General features: G+C 49.1%; 1 protein-coding gene across 1 annotated transcript in view; it reads left to right on the top strand.

Moving 5' to 3' along the window:
* Window positions 1–176: 176 nt before the first annotated feature.
* WDR25 (WD repeat domain 25) overlaps window positions 177–2,672 on the top strand; it is a 119,180-nt gene continuing 116,684 nt past the window's right edge. The window contains exon 1 of the mRNA XM_067555169.1: window positions 177–292. The gene's annotated coding sequence lies outside the window, so the exon portion shown is untranslated. The remainder of the gene's footprint in view (window positions 293–2,672) is intronic.

Below are 2,672 nucleotides of genomic sequence, written 5' to 3'. Positions count from 1 at the left end.
CGGCGCTCAACCCTGTCCGTTCGGAAACGCGCACCCGGACGGAACCAGTCGCTACCCGCTCAAGCCGGGCGGCCGGGCCTCGCTGGCGCGCTCCCCCGGAATATCGGGCTGGCGGAGGCTCGCCTCGCTGCCGGCGCTTGACTGGGAAGCGCTCACGGGAGTGGGGAGGAGGCCAGTGGGGGACTGACAACACCGGCCCGGCCGCAAGCGAAGGCTGTTAGCAGAGCCGGCCCCCGTTTCCACCCGGCTCCCTCTGCGGGACGGACCCACCGCGGCCGCTGGCTGCCTCGCAGTGAGTTTCTGGGAAAGGGCCTCGTGGGTTTCTGCCCTGCAGGTGACTGACGTGGGTTCCCCGCATAGGCAGGGCCTGCGGGGTCCAGCCAGCGCAGCTCTCAGGAGCTGAGGCGGGGCCTCGTCTGTAGGAAGCCCAGGGGCCGAGCTGCCCCGTGTCGGGGGGGTGGGGCTGAGGGGAGGCTGCCCAGGGGCCGAGCTGCCCCGTGGCCGGCGTGGCTGAGGGGAGGCTGCCCAGGGGCCGAGCTGCCCCGTGGGCGGCGGGGCTGAGGGGAGGCTGCCCAGGGGCCGAGCTGCCCCGTGGCCGGCGGGGCTGAGGGGAGGCTGCCCAGGGGCTGAGCTGCCCCGTGTCTTTAGAGCAGTGTTTCTCAACCTTTGTGATGCCAGGGACTGGTTTGCTGCCTTCCTAAACTGTGTCAGGGAGATCTCTGGGACTGGGGTAGTTGAAAAACACTGTTTTAGAGGGGAATGCGGAGAGGCTGCCCGCGGCCTCAGGCCCTGGGAGGCTGATCCCAGATTGGGGTGGTCGCTAGTATTCCGGGTAGTTCACTTTTAAGAAACTATTTACGTTATTTCTTTAGGAGCGGGTGTGTGCCTGGGGGTTGAGGGAAATATGAAGGATTTTGCTTTTTGTCTTTAACTGAAATATTTAAATAAAAAACCCCCCACATTCTGATCTCCTACTAGTCTAAGCATCTCCAGAAGAAGAGCGAGTTGGAGAAGAGGTTTTAATCTGCCTGTTGTCTAACACTGTCATTCTGATTCCAAAGTGCCTTTCTCTTTTATGGGCTGGGATGAGTTGAACAAGGGGAGAGTTTTTAACTAGCTAAAATGTGCATTGAGATTTTGAAGGGCCTGATTATCACAGTTGGGAATGTGAAAACACGCTAAGTACATGTGCATGTTGCCAGTTATGTGTTTTATTGGCCTTTTGTAGGTGCATCATATCCCAATTTATATACTGCCCCCCTATCTCTCTCGGGTAATTTATACCTACTCATTAGGTATTTGCAGTGTGTATACTGAGTTTTGATGTTCAATGTCTATTTCTCATGAAAAAAGACCCATTTAAAAACCCATTCTCTTTAAAAACACTAATTTAAAAACATTCCTCATGAACAAGAGACTGGAGAAATACTTAAGCTGCAATGTCAATTTAAAAACAGTATGTTAACCTGTGTTACAAAGGTATAACTGGTGCAATATCGGTTGAAAAACCATACTCCTAGAGTAGTCTTCAGTGGTTCACTATCAAAATGGGAGGACGTATCTGGTTAGGCCCTGCAGTGGTCTGTTCTGGAAGAGGTACTATTAAATAAATGGATAATGGAGTGGAGAGTATGCTTATAATATTGTGGATAACATCAAGCTGGGAGAGCTTGCAAGTACTTTGGAAAATAGTTCCAGAGGGGTAGCCATGTTAGTCTGTATACAGCAAAAACAGCGAGAGTTCTGTGGCACTTTAAAGACTAACAAATTTAATTTTTGTAGTCATAAGCTTTCGTGAGACTCAGCTCACTTCGTCAGATGCAGAGGTAGAATGATACAGTAAATAGGAAACATAGATATACAAGTGCATAGAGAACAATGGGGGAGGTGGATGAAAGCCAGGTACTTGAGGGCTAATGACAGTCATTGAGTAGGAGGTGAGAATGGGAAAATCCAACCCAGGAACCTATCCCTGGAACAAACCCCGTTGTCATCTCTGCCCACACATTGACTCTAGTGGCAACATCACTGGTCCTAACCACATCAATCACACCATAAGGGGCTCATTCACCTGTACATCCAGTAATGTTATATATGCCATCATGTGCCAGCAATGCCCCTCTGCAATGTACATTGGCCAAACTGGACTATCACTACCCAAAAGGATAAATGGACACAAATCAGACATAAAAAATAACATCCATAAAGCAGTGGGAGAACACTTTAATCTCCCAGGGCACACTGTCACTGACCTGAAAGTCGCCGTACTTCTCCAAAAAACCACCAAAAACAGACTTCAAAGAGAAACTGCTGAGTTAGAAATGATCTGCAAACTTGACACATTCAAACTGGGTTTAAACAGATTTGGAATGGCTCTCTCATTACAAGAGGTAATTGCTTTGCTCACCCATTCTCACCTTCTATTTAATGACTGTCATTAGCCCTCAAGTACCCGGCTTTCATCCACCTCCCCCGTTGTTCTCTATGCACTTGTATATCTATGTTTCCTATTCACTGTATCATTCTACCTCTGCATCTGATGAAGTGAGCTGAGTCTCACGAAAGCTTATGCCTTCAAAAATTGAATTTGTTAGTCTTTAAAGTGCCACAGAACTTTCGTTGTTTTTGGAAAATAGGATTACAATTCAAATTGACCTTGACAAATTAGAGAA

Source organism: Emydura macquarii, unplaced genomic scaffold (genome assembly GCF_026122565.2).
Source record: "Emydura macquarii macquarii isolate MOO-44397 ecotype Brisbane River unplaced genomic scaffold, CSIRO-AGI_Emac_v2 contig_1551, whole genome shotgun sequence".
NCBI classification, from domain to species: Eukaryota; Metazoa; Chordata; order Testudines; family Chelidae; genus Emydura; species Emydura macquarii.
This window is presented reverse-complemented; position numbering and strand designations above follow the sequence as displayed.